The following is a 22170-nucleotide window of genomic DNA, read 5'->3' as shown; positions in this document are numbered from 1 at the left end:
AGAAAGATGGAAAGAGAACCAACACTGAGCACAGGCCTGAGCTGCAGTTGCAAGGAAGGGCAGAATGCAGGCTGAGATAAGAGAAATGAGCAAATGACACAAGAGATGAAGAAAGAAAAGTAGAGAAGGAGATCAGTGGAGGGGGGTAGAGGACATACAAAGTGAGACTGAGGCCTGGGGGAAGAGTCTGAGACTTCAGAATCTGAATTTCCAAAGCCCTCAAAGCCTGCCAATGATCCCTTGAGTATTACTGTAAAATTTCAAAATAATCTAAATAAATCAGTTTTAGGTAAATTGGTAAATGCAGTAAAATAAAATACAGATCACTTGGTGATTTGATATTTTAACCACTAAGCTTTTCATAAATTCATCTGGAGCCTAAGATTTGTTAAGTTGTAGAAGATTGTATTTTCCAAAGATGGTGGCAAAAATTTCTCCCATCTTCTATGCTCTTCTACCCAAGTGACCTTGCCCCATCATCTTATGACTGCTTTGACCAATATAACATGGCAAGTGAGAAGTCCAAGTTACCTGGAGAAGACACTTGCAGGTCCTCTTCTTACCAGCTCCAGTTGAACATCAACTGCCATCCACATGACTGAGCCATTTCGGATGTCCAGCCCAGTCAATCTTTCAGATGACTTGAATTCAATCCAAAATCTGGCTGGAACTGCATGAGAGTGTCGAAGGAAGAACAGCTCATCTAAGGCCAGCCACACACAGGAACCTGAGTGAAAATAATATATTACTGTTTTGAGCCATTAAGTTGTGAGTTAGTTTGTACACATCAATAGTTAACTATAACAGAAGGATTAGGGGTAGAGGGGTTTCCTTCCTAGTTGATTACTAAGGATATTAAAGTACAATGGAATTAACTGAATCTCAGAGTGGTTAGATTAATAAATCCTGATAATAGAGAGAGCAGATACTCTGTTCTCACAGTTCAGATGTGGCCTGACTGCTCATTTCTAGACCAGTGAAGGTTCCTGCTTAAGAGACTTATGTGAGCAGCAATGCTACTAACCAAAGAGAGTTAAAAGAGAAAAGGTGTGTTTGAACTAAAAGAGGGACAGTGTGTTTGACCAATAAATATAATAAACAATTTTAATATGTTGAGTTTGAGTTGTTTATAATATATTCATATGGATAATCAATAATACCTTGTAAATATAGATTCTGAACTTGGGAAGAAACTTTGAGTTGTATCTACTAGAGTCACCAGCATATGGAGATATTTATTGAAGCCATGGGAGGTGGTGATGTTACCCAGAGAAATTATGAAGAAGAGAAGTTCCAAAAGAAAGCCATGTGAAATACCAGCAATTAAAAGGTAAGCAGAGAAGAAAGATACTTTTCACACAACTGTATTTTTAAAAACTATCACTTTCCACTTTCAAATAGTAATTTACCTTATTGGGAATGAAGAAAAGAAAGAAACACTGTTCTTTTATACACAGCAATATTATATAAATGTTAGTATTTGGACAGAGGGAGAAGAGGTGATGCTGTCACATATGACTGTAAAATTGTAAAATGATGAAACATTTTGTCAACATGGAATTGCTTAGAAATTGCATTGAATAAATAATATATATGTGATTGAGTCTACAATTTTCCCCAGCAAATTAGTATGAGATCACAGACCAGAAGTTATATGACTTATAAAATATTAGAAAATTAATTTCCTTCACAAAATGTTTACAAAGCATAGAAAGCTTTTTCTTATTTTCATGAAAACTTTACTCTCTGCACAAAGCTCAGAGAGCAAATTCAAAATTCAGACTCTTTAAGGCTAAAAATATGCAGTATACATTTTAGTGAGAAAATCCTGGTGAACATTATTTCAGGAAAAGCAAAATATTTGTTCCAAGTATCAACACAAAGAAATGCAAATCAGAGTATTCTTTGTGGATATATAATTGGATTTTTTAAAACTTTTGTTTGGTCACAAAAGCATACCAATTACATTTATTGTGAGTAATGCACTTATTAATTAACAGAAGGGCATTGTGGTAAATTAGCTGATATTCAGCAAATACTCTTTATCCCACACCTCCTTGGAAGGAGAACATTCTCCCACCTCTCTGATCTTGGGTGTGGTCACATGACTTGCTTTGGCCATTGGAATGTAGGCAGAAGTGACAGAGCATCGGTTTCAAGCCCAGGGTTTAAGAGATTTCTTCTCACCCTAAGAGCTTTCCACCACCACCCTTAACAGCAACAAATATGGCCCCTGGTAGCCACTTTCCTGCACTTTGGGAACCAAAATACATGTGGTGCAGAGCTTCCCTGGGTTATCTGCACTCCCGCAGCCAGAGGCAGAGCCAGAAGCACAGCAACCACACAGAGCTGTGAGTGTGAGACTCAGGATCATTTTAAGCCACTGAGTTGGGCAATGATATTGAGGCAATACCTGACGGAAACAGGCAGCTCAAAAAAAGTTATACATATTAATTCATATAAAAAATGCTTTCTGACATTAAAATATTTCACAAACCCATACTTAATTTATAAGAAATAGGAAGAAATAAATGTATATTATATTTTAATATGGCTAGACCTTGACTGTGATAAAAATAGAGGTACATCCCCTATCAGATATGTTATATAATTAAGGTAAAGTTAAAAAGTACCAATTTCTAAGTGACTTATGTCTACATTTATAAACAGAGTAAACTCATGAAAATTTAATAACCACTCATGAATAATAAACATTCAGAAATTATAAATTTCTAGATTAATCAAAGAGTAGATTAATGTCTACTTCTGTAAAGGAAGAGAAAATTAGAGTGATAAACATATATCAAAGTAGGATTCATAAAACAATATATTGCTACATGGGAGGGAGGGTGAAAGGCTGGGTGAAAAAGGTAATAGGATAAGAGGTACAAATTGGTAGTTAGAAAACAGTCACAGGGATGTAAAGTACAGCCTAGGGAATAGAGTCAATAATATTGTAATGACTATGTACGGTGCCAGGTGGGTACTAGAATTATCAGGAGGATCGCTTTGTAAATTATATAATTGTCTAACCACTATGCTGTACACCTGAAACTAATATAAAATAATACTGAATGTCAACTGTAATTGAAAAATAAAATCATCTCAAGGGGGGAAAAATGTATTGACTTGAGCTCTCTATAATTAGAGGGTGTGCTATTATGACCATGAAAGCCTTCAACTTGACCTGAACTTTTGGCTTCTATATTTAATTGGTTATTATCTGTTCAGAAAAGTCATAAAAAATCATCCAAGCCCCTCATAAATCAGGAATTCAAAAATCTCACTAAAACAAAGATAAATTAAATGCCTCATATGAGTAAATAAACTCATCTTTCCCTAAATTTCTCAATGCACTTATTTCTTGATATCTGCCAGGAAAAATATTTTTTTAAATACAAACACAGGTAACTTTTTTTAAGATCTTTTATGAAAAAATAAGAAATTAAGATCTTCCTATCTCAGTGCCTCAATGCATAAAATTTTAAATACCATTCCACAATTAATAGTTTTTAATGTTTTATATTTGAAAACTGACTTGAGAGAATTATCATGGTAATTTGGGAACAATTAAAAATAATGCAATTCAATGATTCTCATTTTTAAAGATCATTAAAAATTACATGCATTTTGAACACAAGCAAACTGAGACTAGATTACATGCAATGATCATAAACAAAGCCAAATTAAAAAAAAAAAAAATCAAACCAGACTGAAAGAAGACTGAAGCGGGAGAAGTTCAAATATGAAATATAAAACAGCAGGAAATAGAAATGCTGGAGTGAGATGAATCTAATTTTGAAAAGAGGAAATATTAATGAAAAGGAAACATTATTAGGGTAACATGAAGCAGTTTAGTTATGGTAGGTGCAAATCAGATGAAAAATAAGTGTAATGGGAATTTTTAGAACCAAAAAGCATGTTCAGTAAGGGTTGAAGCAGGAATTAAGATAATACTTTATGTTATATTTGGTAAGGTGATTCTCTAAACATAGCTTAAAAAATGGTTTGGCTTAGAATAAAATGGTTCATAATATTGTGGTGAGCTGTGTCTAACACGTCAGTTCAGAACAGGAGATTGGTGCCATTGTCCAAAGCATTTTCACTTTTTATAGTGTAAGTAGAAACTAGAGTAGATGATTTAACTTATGATGAATCATAGGGACAATAAAACTTACGATCCTTAAACTAGAGTGCTTTTGAGTGAGGGAATGAATTATAGTTCAGAGTTATAATAAAACGTACACCAATTTGGTATTTAAACAGTTCAAAATTGCTATTTGAAATAACACGTCAACTATTATTCCAGTGTAGTAACAACCTATATATACAAAAACGGTGTCATAAGAGAGAGAGAGAAAAATGTTACAAGGTATACTGCAAATATTCATTATTTCTGTAGAGTGAGGCGGTAGAGTACCGAGTCCCTTTCCTTTATGTGCCTCTCTATAGTTTGAATTTTTATAAGCTTGTCTTCTTTTTAGAATTTAAAAATGTTTTCAAAAGTCTCACCTCAAAAGTATCCTTTTCAAGAAAACTGACTGAGTTCCCTCTACTGCGCTTGCATTCTGTGCACACTTTCCTTCACCCTTACAATACAGTGCACATAGAACTCAGCATAATCCCTAGACACAGTGTGATCAAAACACAGAAATTAGTTGCACCTCTAAATACAAGCAAGATGCATCTAGAAGACAAAAGTAAGACATCATGTACAATAACATCAAATACTGTAGACTAACTCTAACAAAAGATGTCCCTATGCTCTGTGGGGGGGATAGAACACTGAAAAAAAAATGAAGAAAGCTATACAGTCTTCACGGGTGAAAATATTTAATAAAATGGTCAAATTATCCCCAGACTGATCTGCAGCTACAATGCAATTCCAGTCTGAATTCTAACAGGATATTTTTTTTTTATTGCAAAATCTATCAGTTGAAGCAGATGCTAAACGACAGTAGAACTACAGCTAGAATTTCTTATTTGAACTTCCCTTTTAATCCCTCCTGGGAATGAAAAGAGGAAATCATGGAGGTTAGAGGTATGGAAACTTCACACTAGTTGCACTGTATGGGTCCAATAATGTGACATAAATTAATAATCTACTCAGACTGAAAAGAGTTGGTACCTGGATTCCCTGGCCCTCAAAAGTAGGTCTAAACTTTTTTCCTTTCTTCAATTCATTTCTTCTGACAGTGTCTATCCTATTACAGGATTATGTCTGAAAGATCCACATGTGCTTCATATGAACTTGAATTTTTTTTATTATATTTTCCTTGAAGTCTCTTCCCACTAATTTACCAGTTCCTGAAACTGGCCAACAATACAAAATATAGAATTTTTATTTATCCATTTCTATTTTGTGATCTCAACCAACTTCACCATTGGATAAAATAATTCTAGTTTAGAAAATAAAACTTTCAATACTCTGCTCTTCAAAAAAGAAAGAGAAAAACAACACAGATATTATGTTTCCATGAATAATGCACTTCACAATCATTATTTTTTTAAAACAAAAAGTTGATATCATTTAAGAAGGCAAGAAGAACATAAATTGTGTCATCTAGTCTAACAATAAAAATGTTCCCCAAGTTTTTCACTATAATATTCTTTAAAATTTTAGGGACTATTTTTATATATCTTAGGACAACATACTGTTTTATTCTACTGACTTTGCTTTTCAAATATAACAATCATTCAAATTTTACTTACTTTAATAAATACTAGTTCCTATCAAGTGATTTATCACTGTCGACAGATTAGGTTCACAACATTCATGCACCTGTAACTGCAGAAACTCTTTCACAATCCTTAAACCACAATGAGCTAAACTATAGCTACCTGCTTCTCCAAATTTAATTCAGAAGATCGGGAACACACATACCACTAGCCATGCAAGTTATTATCAGAAAAAAAATAGCCCTTTGATTTGCTGGGGAACAATAATAACCCAAAGACAGGAGAAAGAAGACTGTTAGTTAATTAGTGTTTTTATTTTTTAATTAATTAAAATAAGAATCAAAACGCTGACCAGTAGACAGAATTCTACGATTGCCCTCCAGATTCCCGCCCCTGGTGTGCACACTATATAATACCTTTCTCTTGATTAGGCTACAGAAGACTTCGTCTTAGAAAACAAAAGTCAGAATTCTCCTGCTGGCCTTGAAGAAACAAGTTGCTATGTCTGAGTCCTACAACTGCAATGAATTTAACTCTGACAATAATCTGAATGAGCTTGGAAGAGGACCCTGAGTTCCAGGTGAGAATTCAGTCCTAGCCGACTCTTTGATTCCAGCCTTGTGAGACCCAGAGCAGAGGATCCAGTGAAACCTGATGGATTCCTGACTCAGAAATTGTGAGATAGTAAATTTGTGTTGTTTTAAGCCACTGAGTGCGGTAATTTGTTACACAGCAATAGAAAATGAATACAAACCACCCTATATTTTGGAGCGACAAGTCAGATATGGTTGTTTACACAAAAGACAAAAAGTAAACTGACATAAACATATAAAGTGGACTGGGCATCTAGCCAATGGAAAGAGAACCCAGAGTACTCTCTAGTTTTTGCTGAACCTATAAAGTACTTCTGAAATGTACATATGTATAAAGATTTTTATCAGGCACCTTTAATTTGAAGACACAAAAGTGATAGGATGACTATCACTATCCTTAGAATGTGTAATTATCACCCTAAATTTAATTTGTTGTCTATCCTTACCAATATTTTGTTTATAAATGTCAAAAAAATTAAGATTAATAATTTAAAATAATGCATGATAAACTGTTACTTGAATAGTGTTTATCAGAGATATCTAATATCTACATTTTTGGATCAAATTCTTTTGATCCAGAGAAATATATTTTAAAGAGAAAAATTCATGAGTTAGATTTTATGACCCACTTCAGAGGAAATGGTTGGAAAGAAAATTAACATCCCTATCATGCACATATAATTTACACTAAACAAAATATTATTTCACCTTAAATTTCTGAGTGAAAAGATTGAACATTAATATATTCATGAAGTTACAATTCATAGGCTTACAGCCTACATAATTTATAAGCTAAGAATTGTAAAATACTTCTCATATTTCATCTGCTACAATTTCCTTCCAAACATGTACCTTTTTCCTATTTTCAATATTTATCTATTCAATACATAATAAAAGGTTATATTTTAAATGAAAGACAGATAACCAGGCAACACTGTAATTTCCTTAAAACTTATTATGCAACGTGTATCTATTTGTTCTGGAAAAACAAAAAAAGTTGACTATTTTAAAGCTGCTGTGTCCACCCATTTGTTCACCTTTAGTCTTAATTATACCTCACTAATTAAAAGGAATTATCCAGTTGTAGAAACAAGTAAAATTATTCTCCTTATCCAAGAGGCAATCACAGATTGGTCCATTCTTTATTTTGATATTTTAAATGTTTCAAACATACAGAACAACAACAAAATGGAAAAGTTATCATGGCTTAACCTACAATTTGATGTTAGGTATTATGTCAGCTGAAAGTGTTTTTAAAGAATAAAATAGTATTTGCATAGATGAAGCTACCTGTAGGCTTCTTCACATAAACCTTTGCATCCTTCTATCTCAGAAACAAGCACTTTCCAGAATTTGATGTCAAAAAAGATATTCACCTATATTTTCTTTAAAATTTGGGGGGCGGAATTCACAGTGAGATCTTTAATCCACTTGGAAAACTCCCTTATTACAGCTTAAGCTAATTCTGTCATTAGTTTTTTGTAAACACGCGTGATCAATTATTCAGGCACCAAATAACGATTAGGTGATCTTTCCAGTTATTTTTAGCTCCACTTATGCACCTATACACATACATTTCTATATCTATTTATACATATTTATGCACAGCACTGATTCCTGTCTGTGGCGAATCTGCCACGGAGGCTGAGATTCTCGGTCTCATTAGGAGGCTGTCGCAAACTCCTGCGGAGAAAACAATGTGTGATCCTGGGAGAGTAGATTAATTGTCATTAGGGCTACAGGGAGCGCTTGGGGCCAAGACAGCTGAAGCTCTTTGGCGAATGTGGCCAGCTTGCATTCCAGATGCCATCTTTCCTTTCACTTTGCCGTAAGACTTGGGCGATGAGTACACCCAGTTCCTGTCGCAGCATTCTTCAGCGTGGTGACAGTCAATGAGTCCCACACACCGGAGGGACCAGGCGGCATTCTCCAGATGCGAAGCACGAGACTAAGCAACGGCTTTGCTACTGTCCAAGGTGTGACTTTCAAACAGGGAAAGCTCTGAGCCGCGCTGACAGAAAGCATACAACCACCACAACATTGTTATATCTCACGGTTGAAGGCAACTGCATAAAACGCATTGGGCAGCGCTCAGAAGGGACTCCTCGGGGCTTTGGTCAAGGCCTTACAGCAACGATGCAGTTTTGCAGCTATTATGTTGCAGGCAGGGAAGACAAGAAGCATCCTTGTCTGTACATTTAAAGTTTTCTCATCAATGCTGGTTTCAAAATGTAGTCGATTTATCCCTGCCACGGTAATAAAACTAACAGCTCCAGCTAATGTATTATGTTAATCAGCACTCACAGAATGGAAAAGTACAATCCTTTCTTATGTTGCAGCGCACAATTAATTTATAAGGATGTAGTTAAAGATTACCCTGGGAGTAAGACCATATTCTGAACTGTGCCAACCCTGAAAAGTGGTTAGGCCTTTGGTTTATGTTATAAAGTACTATGATAATCTCTGATTGATGAAACCTAGGAAGATTTTTTGTACCAGTATTTATGTATGAACATCAGTATGCTTCCTTTAACTTGAAAACACACAATTTATATGTATTTATATTAGTCTTTTTTGCAAATGCATTATTAAACTAAAATGACTATGTACTTTTCAAATTTATCAGTCTTTCTTTTATCTCAAATTTGGTAATCACAATTGTTTTGAATAAATACATTTGGAAAAGACCAAAATAAATTTAATTATTTCTATTACCCTTATTTTTTATAAGGTGAAAGAGCAAATCTTTATGCTACCTGGTGGCCATTCCAGAAAACAGATAATTCAAGCATAAAAGACATCTTAGCAGTTTTATTACTCAGTAGTTAGGGTGTGATGGGAGGAGTAAAGAGAATTGAGGTGAGACAAGACACGAATATATTTTTAACAAAGATATCACTATTAATATAAGTAATATTGAAAGGCATAGCAATAAGTAACTAATTTTTAGGAATACAACATAAAAAAATAAGGACTGCTTCATCAAAATGTCTTTAAAATTTGTTAGATGTACAGTTAACAAAATATTTTGGCAATAAAAAGGAACCTCTGTTATTGAGGCATCATATCATTGGGTCATTTTACAACAAAAAACACAAATTTTAGTTTTACTCATCTAGTAGTTAGTAATAAAAGTATAACAATCTGTAATAAAGGATATCCAACATTACTGCCATGGTCTAGAAAAATTTTGTTAATGGCATTAAAAAGTGTTATGTATTACTCAATGACCACCCTTCATGCCAACACAAGTAGACAATCTATAGAAAGAGCAGAAAGAAGAGTGTAGTGTTGGTGGGAATGTGAAAAAAAAGAATTCTTGTGCACTGTTGGTGGAAATGTGCCCTAGTGCAGCCACTAGGGACACAGTATGGAGATTTCTCAAAAAATTAAAAACAAAACTACCGCATGATTCACCAATTTCACTTCTGGGAACAAAATCACTAACTCAAAGGAAACAGAATCACTAACTCAAAAAGGTATCTGCACTCCCATGGTCACCGCAGCATTGTTTACAATAGCGAGACATGGAAACAACTTAGGTGCCCATGAACACATGAATGGTTAAAACGTGGATGTCTGAGAGTTTTTAGGGCTACTCACCTAGACAGTCTTTGCTGCTCAAACTTTCTTTTCCAGACAGCATCCTCTTTTATGACTGCAGGGGATTTCACACAAGTTTTCTTTGTTTATTCCTTTGCCTTGAATTACTGTTTTCCTAGGGTCATTTTTCTATATGTTTATCTCAATTCTTGTGGATTAGGTTTTTCTCAATACCTACAGATCCTCGACTGAATGTTTATATGTAAGAATTAAGCCCTAAGCAGACATTTCTCCAAAGATGATAAACAGGTATCCAATAAGCACATGAAAACGTACTCAACATCATTAATCATTACAGGAAAAAAAAGTCAAAATCGCAAAAAGATACCCCTGCACACTGCGAGGACGGCTATCGTCAAAAACCAGACAGTATCAAGTGTTAGTGAGGACGTGGGGAAATTGGAACCCTCATTCATTGCTGGTGGAAATAAAAAATCTCGTTAGAAAACACTTTAACAGTTCCTTAAAATGTTCAGCACAGGGTTATCATATGACAAAGCAATTCCACCCTTAGGTATATGCCTAAAATAAATGAAACATATGTCCATGTAAAAATGTGTACAAGAATGTTCATAACAACATTGTTCATAATAGCAAAAATATGGGATTGAATTCAGATGGTGGCAATGGAAATGGAAAGAAGTGGATAGGAAGGCAGACGTCTTAGGAGTAGAATCAACAACTTGACTGGTAGGTTGTGAGAGGTGAGAGAAAGGGGTCAGAGTGATTTATAGATTTCTGGATGATTTACAGACTTCTGGCTTAAGCAAAAAAATGGATGGTGTTTCCATTTAAAAAAACAACAAAAAAAAAACAGAGGAGATAGATTTTTTTGTAGAGAAGACCAAGAGTGTAGTATGAGATGCCTTAATCATTCTAAGATAGGAAAGAATGTAAATCAATATATTTATTCCCTCTTTTTAGTTACCTAAAGTATTTTTTACCAACAAACATTTAGTTAATGGGCTTTTCTCCTCTATTTTCCAAACCCCTCAAGAATTTTGTTATAAAGTCTACATAAAATGTTTTCTATTTTAATTAAATTAGCAGAATTAGAAGTTTTGTAGACAATATTGCATTGAATAAAGATTAATTTTTAATATGCAAAAAAGTTAATATTGCATTTCTCTTCATAGCAACATAAAAATACATTTTATATAATGGCCTGGGTAAGGAGAAAATGAAAAAGGGGAAGCTTAAATAGTTTCAATTTTTTTCCATCCCATAACCAAGGTTCACTTGTACAGTTTATATGGTAAAACTGAAATTACATGACCATGCAATTACTGTGAAAAAATGAAATCTTTTAAAGTTTTCTGTCTAGAGCTTTTCAGCCAGAGTAAAAAGACTTTTCTTCTTGACTTGCACAGAATTGAAATTCCTTTCACATTGATCTAGATTTAAATGTCCTTTCTCTTTCTATCATACAAGTATAGGCAATGAGTGTTCTCAATTCTTTTTGGCATCATGTAGTATGTTTTACTTTCAGTAATGGTAATAAAAATACTCAAATACATACTTTTATATCTTCTAAGAGAAAAAAATCTTTTCAGAATTGAATATTGCATGCATCACTTTATCATATTTTATTTCCTGTTGAACTGTGTCACAGAACACTTTTTCTGAAATATATAAAAGACCTTGAAAGTATAACTAAAATTTTCCCTTGTTAAATTTTTTTAAACATTTGTCATTATTATAATGTGTTCATAAATAGTTTCAAATCTTTGTATACATACAAAATTAAGTGAAAAATATAAAATGGGATATATGCATGATTTTTTAAGAACTCTGGATATCATAACTTTTCTCTCTGTCCTTTGAACAGAAATAGAGCTACAATTTGTATCACATGTGATCAGTTCTTACTTTGGGCTGGGAACTGTCACATATTATTCGATTGAACATCCTAAACAATGCACATGAAGAAGGTGAAGAACAGAGAGGGTGAATAACTTAATCAGAGTCACCAACGTAATACCAGGCAAAGGCAAGACTCATACCCCACTCTTCTGCCTACAAAGTCCCGATTCTTCTCACAGAATTGTTTTTTAATATATAGGAAAGCATGAGATAAAAATTACAAATTAACTTTAAAAATACTTTACCAATGTATTATTAAAGGAGAAAAACATTGAGTTTGTAAATATAAAAAATTAACTTAATACTGTTCATGGCTCTTTTCCCTCTCAGCTTTCTGAAGGCAAAATTTGGAACCAATGACTCATAACGCCAATGGCATGATCATTAGGTAGTTGTTTGCTCCAAAATTATTGCGAAATTATTTTAAACTGAATTAATGTTCTAGTTAAGTAAATAAAATGAAAGGGGCAGAAATTCAAGTCTAAACATGAACTTCTCTGTAGATCAATATTCTGAAGATCAATACTTTATATAATTAAATGTTGAATTATTGTTTTGAAAAATCCAGTTAAATGGTGGTAAATAAAATTGCATCCAACCAAAGAATATCTCTCATTAAAAGAAAATGCTAAGAGCTGGATGGTAGTCAAGCTGGAGTAGTAGCAACGGTTACCATGGAGGCAAATTGAAACAGATAGAAAAGACCACAATACATCAAACTTAACACCTCAACTTGCTTCTTGGTAATTACTTCATACCAACATCCCACTGCTTTAAAGGCATTCTGTGCTGGTTTGTTATAAGAGCACACTGACATTCATCAGGCTTCAGGTTTTCACAGATACTGTGTAAGTTTTTATTGTGATCTTTTTTGTTAATCTTCCTTAGGTTTTCACATTGACCTAGATGTTCATAACTACAGACTGCTTATTTTTAAAATATAAAATGTCTGATATTTTCTCAATATTAATGAAGAATATCCTAGCTTCTAACTCAATATGTTCATAAAAATAAAAATGTTCTGGGTCCAAAATTTAAAGGAAACATGATTATTTTTAAGAAAGCAACATTTACTTTTTTACATTCAGAATTCTTTAAAGAATCCATTAAGTAGAATATGCAATGACTAGAAACAAAAAAGTTTTTATTCCTCATTGATTGGTTCCCAGTATGAACAATGGGTTCACGCCAGTAACTTCCATGTATATATTTTAAATGAGATCACACACTGAAGAAATGTTCCACAGGCCTGATGTGCTAGGTTACGCATTATAGCCACAGTATAGCTATAATCATTTACATATTTCCCAATTTTTAGCTAAATATCCATACCTTTCACCGTAAAGCTGAGATCTAATTTCTTCACTCCTTAGCAATCACTACCAATGGCCAAAAGATGTCCATTACATCACAAATACTAAAATACTTAAGTGAATATAGATTTCAAAATTACAAGTAAAAAGTAGTTTTATTTCCCCCAATTGCATTGTGTTAATAAAACCTACCTTTTCTGGCACATAGATTTATTTGAACATGTATTCTACATACAACTAAATTGGTCTAATTTGTTGACCACCTCATTATATTATACCATTTCTTTTTATTTGATCATTCCCAGTACCAGTAGTTGCAGCAATAAAAATAAAATAATATACAGAATTACTACAGACAAGTATTTACATATTTTCCTCATGTAAATGTTCATTTCTCCTCAAAAGTGCAAAATTTTCCTGTTTTCTCACTGTTCCTGTCATGTGATGCCAATAATTAACTTCTCATAAGATAGCATATTGGCAATATTTTAGAAATAGAGGCATTGATAGTGACAAGAATCAATATAATGCACTGTAACCACTCAAGCTTCTCTATAGCCTCCCCAGTGAAAGTACCATTAGCACCCAGTAGATTAGGCCACGTGAATCTCAATACCCTTTTCTCTCATTCCTCACTACAATCAGTCCCCCAACTCCCTTTCCTAAACAGGGCTGAATCTGTCCTTTCTTCAACATCCACACTGCCGTTGCTTTAATTCAGATTTATAATAGTTTTCACTTGGGCTAAGTTTTTTAACTGGTCTCCCACCCGGCTTCCTCTGCCACCCGCCTCCTGTCCTCCACTCTCTTGGCCAGACTAATCTTTTTCTTAAAGAAACGAAAGCCAAGTTTCTTTGTTCATCCCTCGCACTTGATACACCCCGACACCCCTGGCCGGAGCCTGTCTGCATCCCTTAGCCGCCGCACAGCTGCAAGCACCCGGGCCGTGGGGCTTTCTCTCTCCGTCGCTTTAGAGGCCCACCCGGGCCCTAGTTTCCTGCTGTCATCAACCTTAGTAAGTCGGCTGGGTGTCCAGCCGGAGGGCCGCCACCAGCCCAGCATACCCAGCTCATCACAGGCGGGTGCGAGCACGCAAAGGGGCCCGGCGCCTTTCCCTCGGCGCTCCGCAGGGGACCATTCCCAGCCTCTGGGCCGACGCCAGGAATTCCGCGCGTGCTTCCCAGGGCTGCAGCTCTGTCCCGGCTGGCTCGTGCACCGAGGTGGATACACGTCCCCAGTCCTGGACGAGCGCGGCCTTCAGCCCTCCTGCAAAGCAGTGTTAAGTCCCGCACCTCCGGGCAGGGCCTCCCTCCACCTCGGCGGCGGGATACGGATGGAGCTGAGCCTGCCACGCGCCCAAGCCTCTGCCCGGCGCAACTCCGCGGCTCTGGGAAAGCAGAGTAACCTTTCTAAAGTTCAAAATTACTCATATCAGTCCGTTTACAAAATCCACCAATGACTCTCAGTTGCTTTTAGGATAAAATGTAAATGTTTTAGCAATTCTTCGTGGCTTTCAAGGCACGGTCCTCGCTTGAGTAACCAACCTCGAGCACCGCTTGCAGTTCCGCAGGAGCAGTGCTCTCTGATGCCCTCGTGTGCCTGGAAGACGCAGTCAACTCCCACTGCCTGCGAGGCTCCTTCTCCCTTTCCTTCTAGGCTCAGGGAGTCCGGGCTCCTTTAGACTCTGTGCCTGCCACAGTTGTATATACCACCCACTACTGTGTGCTTGTTTTCTTCTCTAGGCTCTGCCTTCTGACTGAGCGCCTAAAGGACAAATGGCTTTCAATTTTTACATAACATATTCCCTATATAGCCACATGGATACTGTTGCTATACAACCTGAAATTTTTAGGACAATCCTGGTTTTATCATCTAATTTAATCTCGTTGCCATAAGTACAGAATAGTATTTTAGTGATGCTGAGTCCTCGCTTTTAGTATATAAAATATGGTGATAAACATAGACTTCACTGGATATGGTTCTGAGGAAGAAAATAAAATTATATGCTGTGGTACTTTACGGTAAATAAAAATAAAAATGTCAGATTTTAAAAAGAAATAGAAATTTATGTATTTCTTATTGTTAGTATTCTGGCTATAGGCCAGAACTTGGGCAGTCTTCTCTCTCAATTTATACAAAAATATTCAATTTTCTTTTGACTGTAATTGCCAATTAAGATTATCGGGGGGGGGGGGGGGGAAAGACATTAACTGGCCTCTTTTGTACTCCCAATTAGCTTGAAGGAACTCAATTCTCAACTGCAGTTTCCTACCTCCTCTTTTCAGTGATAACAGAGAAACACAGGAACACTAGACCACAGTGGTGATGACATAGCTCTCAATCAAAGCAATTGCTATTTCTCTAATTTTGAAAGAAAATGCTAAGCTCTTAATTTATATTTGTCTCATTCTCAACTCTCCCACTTTCCAGTAAGTCACATCAATATTAAATGTGTTACTTAGACCTGGCTGGGTGGCTCAGATGGTTGGAGCATTGTCCTGTACACCAAAAGGTTGTGGGTTCAATCCCCAGTTGGGGCACATGTGGAAGGGCAACCATCAATGTTTCTCTCTCACCTCTCGCTCTCTCTCAAAACAATAAAAACATATCCTTAGATGAGGATTTTTTTTAAATTGTGTTGCCCTAGACAGTTTTTCTCAGTGGTTAGAGCACTGGCCCTTGAACTGAAGGATTATGGGTTTGATTCCGGTCAAGGACACATACCTCTGTTGCAGGCTCGATCCTCAGCCTGGTGAGGGTGCTTGCGGGAGACAACCAACTGATGTTTCTCTCTCTTTGTCTCTCCCCCTCCCTTTCATTCTAAAAAAAAATCAATAGAAAAAATATCCTCAGGTGATCTCACTTATAATGTGGAATCTAAAGAACATAATAAACTGATGAACAAAACAGATTCAGTAACATAGAAGCGTGGAACAGACTAACGAATCTCAGAGGGAAGGTGGGGGGGGGGGTAGAGAGAGATTAACCAAAGAATTTACATGCATATATGTATAACCCAAGGACACAGACAATAGTGTGGTGAAGGCCTGGGGTGGGGAGTGGGTGAGGGTTGGAAAGGGTCAACAGGGAAAAAAGGGGACATCTGTAATTCTTTCAACAATAAAATATATATATATATGTATATATATATACATATATATATATGCTGTTTAACTCAACTCTGCATGCATTATATTATGTAATACATAATGTATATTCTATTATATATTATATACATTATATTGTATAATATATATTCATTATATTCATCCCTACCCTTCTTATCTGAGCTTTCTTATGAGTTTAGAGATAGAAGAGGACAGTGAGTATAACATGGAAGTTTCCCAAATGGTATGTCCTCAACAGGTAATATGTGAGCTACATTATTGATCTCCCCAGGCGTTAAGGGAAGCAGAGTGTGAGCTGGGATGACTAGAACCCCAGGAGTTGGTTGCCTCTAACCTAGAGCAGCCTCTTCCTTCTCTTCTAGGCCACATTATTTTTCATGGGTGTCACCACATGGAAGAGTTTGGGAAGCACTGTAATAAGGATCCATATGTACCACAGCAAACCTCTAGCTACACACCCTTCTCCTCACCTAAACTTGCTCTTACTCCTGTATTCTCTATCTCAGTGGCTTGCGTCACCACCCACTCAGTCACCCAGGTTAGAAATATGAGTCACACATGACTCCCTCCTCTCTCTTATCACCTTTCTAATCACTGTCAAATTTAACTTCTAAATATTTCCCCAATTAGCCTGCTCTTTTGCATCTATACCTCCACTTCCATAATCTATTCATCATCATCTGTCTATGGAGTATGGCTCCTTAAATGGTCCTCTGGTTTTCAGTTTTTGTCAGCTTCAAAATTATCCTCCACAGAACAACATTTCTAAAACTAAATCTGACCATAGCACTTTATAGCCTTAACTGCCACAATGGGTTCCCATCATTACTAGAGTTACTTTCTTCTCCTTCTGGCACCCCAATAATACAAATGTTGGGCTGCTTGAAGTTGTCCCAGAGACTCCTCACACTATCTTCATATTTCTGGATTCTTTTTTCTTTTTGCTCTTCTGATTGGTGTTTTTTGTTTCTTCATGTTCCAAATTGCTGATTTGAGTTTCAGCGTCCTCTACTCTACTGTTGATTCCCTGTAAATTATTCTTCATTTCAGTTCATTCTTCACATCTGATAGGTATTTTATTAGGTCACCGATGGTCTCACTTGTTTTTGTAATACTCTTACTAATATCCTTGAGCAGCCTTATAACCATAATTCTGAACTCTGTATCTGTTGCTTGCTTAGTTCTATTTCATTTAGTTCCTCTTCTGGAGATTTCTTCTGTTCTTTCCTTTGTGACATGTTTCTCTGCCTCCACATTTTGGCTGCTTCCAGGTGTTTGTTTCTATGTGTTAGGTAGAGCTGCTATGTCTCCTGGAATTTGTAGAGTGGCTTTGTGGAGTAGGTGTCCTGTAGGGTCCAGTGGCTCAGTCTCTCTAGTCACCTGAGCTGGGCCCTCTAGGTGCTCCCCTGTGTGGGTTGTGTGCACTGTCCTGTTGTAGTTGAGCCTTGGTTGCTGTTGGCATCACTGGGTGGAACTGACCCCCAGGCCAATCGGCTGTGAGGACCAGCTGCAACTATAGCCAAAGAGCTGCTGTGCTGGAGACACCCCTATGTAGCAGGATTTACTTCAGTGGAGCTTTGGTGTTCACCAAGTACGCCCCTTGAGTGTGTCACTTGTGGATGTGGTAGAGTTGTAATCCAGCATGGTCGAAGCTAACAACCAGGTGCACTGTTTCTGGGACCTCCCAGGAGGGGCAAAGTCAGCCTCTGTCAGTGCCTTGTCCAGGGCCACCCAGCATGAGCTACACAGCAGACTGTAGTTGGCTGCTACTTATGCTGGGCTTGGAAGTGTCCAGGAGAGGCCAAGCTATGAGCCAATGCAGGCTGCTGCTAGTGCCAGGCCTTAGGCCGCTTATCAAGCCATATGGGGCCCACTGCTGCTTCTTTGAGAGATTTTAGGAAAGTCTAAGCATAAGAATCGAGAGGCCACTTGCACAGAAAAGCCCCTGGAAATGGCCTGGATGAGCCTGCAGGCGGGAAAGGGTGGGGCCTCTGGTAATCACGGGGCGGGGCCAAAGGTGTGAGTCAGGTGCTGGCGATTCAAATATGGCGCCTGCCTGCCGGCTGTGTGCGGGGAGGACTCGCCAAAGGAGCCATGGCCTCCCCCAGCCCTTCTCCCTGGGAGGAAGCCGCCCCTCCAGCTCTTGCCCCGATTTCAGGCAGGTTAGTTCCTCCCCGAGTGTCCCAGGTCCTTTCAGGCTGCTGCCCGGCGCTGGGCTCAGAGGGAGCGTCCGAGTGAGTCTGTGCGCGGGCCCTTTAAGAGGAGCTGCTGGGGCTCCCACAGCCTCAGAGACCCTCAGGGACAGTCCCCGCTGGTTTCACAGCTCGGAGTTGTGGGGATGTCTCTTCCCAGCCTGGAGCCCTGGGCTGGGGGCCTGCTGTGGGGCTGGGACCCCTCACTCCTCCAGGAAACCTCCGCCGCCGAGATTCCCTCCTGGGTTTAACCCGCAGCACCAGGGGTGGGCCCGCCGCCGCTGAATCTCTGGGATTCAGCCCCGACCCACCCGCGTCTCCCCTTCCTACCACTCTCGGTGCTTCTTCAGCTCCCCGGTTGTAGGGCTTCTGTGCAGCGGGATCTCAGGAGGCTCTGAGTGCTGGTGGTTCTGTATTTTAGTTGTGATTTTGATGTGGTTGCAGGAGGCCGCGGGTGCAGCTGTTACCTATGCCACCATCTTGATCAAGTCCACATAACCTATTTTTAATCATGGCTGTGTTTAACAAGCAGCTCACAAAATTCCTGAAAATCTACCAACCAACTCTTGCAAGCTAATATGAGCTAGATCTACGACCTTTATGCCTTTACTCAAGTGAATTCTACCTTATTCAATTGTCCAGCCTCTTTCTTGCCTAACCAAGAGCTACTCACCTTTATGGCAGAGTTTTTCAAGTGTGACCATGAACCACCTGCATCAAATCCCCTGGAGTGTTTCTTAAAATGCAGGTTCCTGGGATTCACCTCCCCAACTGGCTAAATCTGAAATTCCCTGGAAGCCTAGGAATCTGCAGTTTAGCAAGCCAGCTTGCTAGGAGAGTCTGAAGCACCCTGAAGTTTGAGAACCATTTGTTTAAACTTTTCTGCTAAGGTGTCAGATCACTCAGGAAGGCCTGTCTGGCTCACTCCCAGGAGGGCAGGATAGGGAAGGAATAAACAAAGTCACAGTGGCCTAAATGTGACATAGAGAATTGCAGGAAGTTCAGCAAGCCTGTCGGGTAAAAGGTGTGAAGAGAAAATTAGAAAATATAGGTCTAGAGAAGTTGCTAAGAGCTATTCCATGAAAGGCCTTTCATTCCATATTGGGGACCTTGGACTTTATTATAAAAGCAGTGAAAAATAATTGAAGGGTCTATAGCCAAAGAGTAACAACTGTTGAGAGGGAAGAAATGTCCTCTACCCTACAATGATTCTTTCAGCTGGTCTAATAATCAAATCAATTTCAGACAGATTAACCACAAAAAAATTTTAATTTTGTACATACAGGAACCCCCCATACATGAAAGGTTTCAAGAGAGGAAGGGAAAATGAGGTATATATGCATCTTGAGCCAAGGAATGAGACAGGGGCCTGGGCTTCAGAGGGAGGAGGGTAGTTCACAGGATGAGAAGAGCAGATGTTCAATCATTAGAAGGTTGCCCTGCCATACAGAGAGGTCCTAAAGTTTTCTTCTAGTAATAACTCTTCTTATGGGGAAGCCCCCCCATTTAAATTCTTTAAGGGAAAGGTAAAAGTTTCTCTTGAGCCCAAAAGGTCTTGATTGCCTTTAGTTCAAAATAACCCTCATGCCTGGCCAGGCGTGGCCCAGCAGCTGAGCGTCAACCTGGGATCCAGGCGATGGGGGTTCGATTCCCGGTCAGGGCACATGCCCGGGTTGCGGGCTCGATCAATGACTCTCTCATCATTGATGTTTCTATCTCTCTCTCTCCCCGTCCTTTCCTCTCTCTGAAATCAATAAAGATATATTTTTAAAAATAAATAAACAAAATAATCCTCATGCCAAGGTGGTGCAGCTTGGGAGGCCTACTCTGAATCCCTTCACAACCAATATTTGAATAAGCAATTCAGCCTTCCTTTCTTTTGCAAACTTCAATAATTCATTGAAAAGAATAAAGCCAATTTTAATAAAGTTATATAGCTAATTTTTCTCAGAATGACTAAGATCCTACATATTTTATTTATATAAGAAATTACCTCCTATAACAACAAAAAGAAACAAAAGAAAAACAAGTTCCAATTCTTTTGTTTCTAGGTGGATAATCTCTCTTTGAGCAAGATGGTTGACAAAAGGTCAGACAACCCCTGTTCCTTCTGTTAGATCTTCTCCTTTGGATCCCTTTACCCTAGTCAGTACCACCAGCACCATTGTTGCTCCCCTCTTTCACAACCTTGACCCATCAACAAATTCAAACACCCTTCAAGGGGCAATCTTATCCCTGCACTCTGAAAGGAAGCAATGAATCACAACAGCATTAAAAAAAAAAAAAAAAAATCTCAGCCTACAAAATGATATATCCTAAAACCCTCTTAGTGTAAACCATGGATATAAATGTACCTCAAAATTCAAAAACTAAATAGCTTCACAAGTATTATTACATATATACTTAAAAATAAGTAGGGAATTACAGTCAGATTGTGGTGTGCTCCATGGCAGCTAGCTAACTTCGCTTAACAGATAATTGACTTGTTCCAGCTCTCCTGTTTTGCAACACCTTAAATTCAAATTTATGCCTCAGCAAAACTGCAAGTGATCATCTCAGAGAGATTTATGTGGAAGAGTTGCAAACAGAAGTACCTTAAAATATGGAAATGCTTGAATATCTAGTAACATTTTTCTTAAGGAATGCATATTTCATTTCAATACATTATATAAATGCAAATATTATTTTCTTTCTGACTCTTTGAACATTCTAAGATCATGGTAAAAATTAGCACCTTTAAACATCTACTCTTTTTGTTCATAAATCTTTCTCCAGTCCAGAATAGTGGTTTATATACAGTAAACCTTTAATAAATAATTTTTGAATGAATAAAAGAATATATTTAGGAACTCTAAACATGATTTTGTTTGAAAAGAAATGTGTCCATTATAATTTTCCCATTTCATAAATAAAAGTGAGGCTTTGAAAATCTATGTTTGTAATTTTGGGTATAGATAAAGTAAAGAGAATCCTATGGAAAATAAAAGTTCTCACTATTAATTACTCATTAAACTTAATTTATTTGAAATTGCCAGATATGCATCTAGTCCTTTTATTGTGTTTTAAAGAAACAGATTTTGTTAGATTTTAAAAAGGTGTTCTCACTAATTCACAGAGGATGCCTTTAGTCAAAAAAGCTCTTATTTGGGGAATTTTATCTGCTGAACCTGTTAAAATATGGTTAAATATATCACCTTAAGTTCCATTTAAAATAATTTAAAAGTTGGGGGAAAGTCTAAAAGTATGTTGCATACATTATAAGAGTGAACACAAATCTAACAAATTTAAATTTAAAATTTTCCATAGTGTGAAAAGAAAAAGAATTTCCCCACCTCTCCTTTGTCTTTTGCATTTCCTTTAGAAGACTTGAAATTATAAATGCTTTCTTTGTTTCTTTGCAACATAGGTAAATCTTTTTAGAAGCATAATGAGCCTCTTGCCAGTTTTGCGTCCTAGGAAGGTCTTTCTTGGAGGCCTCAGAGCCATCCCTTTTGAAATGTGAACATCAGGAAGGTTGATGCTCTGTCTCCCTGTTTCTGTGGGAGTTTAGTTGAGGTGCCTGACTCCATGTTGTAACTTCCTGCCTGTCAAGAAGATAAATGAAGTTTTCTTTTTCCTTGGATAAAGACAATTAATGTGTATAAATTATATTTTCAAAGCTATATAAAAAGAACAGGATTTCTTTTTGCATTTGCACCCTCTTTAGCATTTTGTCTATGATGCACATCACAGTCTGATTTAATGATTTTTACAATAATCAAACTGCCTCATTCTTTTCTACATTTTGTAGAGAGGATTC

The 22170-nt window shown here is 37.3% G+C and overlaps 1 long non-coding RNA gene across 1 annotated transcript in view; it reads right to left on the bottom strand.

Annotated features, from left to right (window-relative positions):
• Positions 1 to 537: 537 nt before the first annotated feature.
• LOC308559474 overlaps positions 538 to 22170 on the bottom strand; it is a 96593-nt gene continuing 74960 nt past the window's right edge. Inside the window, exon 4 of the long non-coding RNA XR_013999138.1 lies at positions 538 to 727. This is a non-coding gene — a long non-coding RNA (uncharacterized lncRNA). The remainder of the gene's footprint in view (positions 728 to 22170) is intronic.

The sequence above is a fragment of the Miniopterus schreibersii genome (genome assembly GCF_964146895.1).
Source record: "Miniopterus schreibersii genome assembly, chromosome: 7".
NCBI lineage: Eukaryota > Metazoa > Chordata > Mammalia > Chiroptera > Miniopteridae > Miniopterus > Miniopterus schreibersii.
The sequence above is the reverse complement of the archived record's forward strand: the minus strand, read 5'-3'. Positions and strand labels throughout refer to the sequence as shown.